Genomic DNA, 1,098 nt, shown 5'->3' with positions numbered 1-1,098 from the left:
TCTGATAACCTAGATAGTCTACCACCCCTCTCATTATACACCCAAATGGCACCTATGATAACGTAGGTAGTTTACAACCCTCTCATTATACACCCACGTGACACCTCTGATAACGTAGGTAGTCTACCACCCCTCTCATTATACACCCAAGTGGCACCTCTGATAACGTAGGTAGTATACCACCACTCTCATTATACACCCAAGTGACACCTCTGATAACGAAGGTAGTATACCACCCCTCTCATTACATCCAAGTGGCACCTATGATAACGAAGGTAGTCTACCACCCCCGTCATTATATACCCAGATGACACCTCTGATAACCTAGATAGTCTACCACCCCTCTCATTATACACCCAAATGGCACCTATGATAACGTAGGTAGTCTACCACCCCTCTAATCATACACCGAAGTGGCACCTCTGATAACGTGGGTAGTCTACCACCCTCTCATTATACACCCAAGTGACACCTCTGATAACGTAGGTAGTCTACCACCCCTCTCATTATACACCCAAGTGGCCCCTCTGATAGCGTAGGTAGTCTACCACCCTTCTCTTAATACACCCACGTGGCACCTATGATAACATAGGTAGTCTACTACCCTCTCATTTAACACCCAAACGGCACGGCTGACAACGGAGGTTGTTTGCAACCCCTCTCATTAAACACCCAAGCGGCACTTCTGATATCATAAGTAGTCTACCCCCCTCTCATTATACACCCAAGTGGCACCTATGATAACATAGGTAGTCTACCACCCTCTCATTTAACACCCAAACGGCACGTCTGACAACGGAGGTTGTTTGCAACCCCTCTCATTAAACACCCAAGCGGCACTTCTGATATCATAAGTAGTCTACCACCCTCTCATTATACACCCAAGTTACACCTCTGATAACGTAGGTAGTCTACCACCCATCTCATTATACTCCCAAGTGACACCTATGATAACGTAGGTAGTTTACCACCCCTCTCATTATACACCCAAGCGGCACCTCTGAAAACGTAAGTAGTCTACCACCCTTTTCATAATACTCCCAAGCGGCACCTCTGATAACGTAGGTAGTCTACCACCCCTCTAATCATACACCGAAG

Source organism: Mizuhopecten yessoensis, unplaced genomic scaffold (genome assembly GCF_002113885.1).
Source record: "Mizuhopecten yessoensis strain PY_sf001 unplaced genomic scaffold, ASM211388v2 scaffold3323, whole genome shotgun sequence".
In the NCBI taxonomy this organism is placed as follows: Eukaryota; Metazoa; Mollusca; class Bivalvia; order Pectinida; family Pectinidae; genus Mizuhopecten; species Mizuhopecten yessoensis.
Note: the sequence above shows the minus strand (reverse complement) of the source record.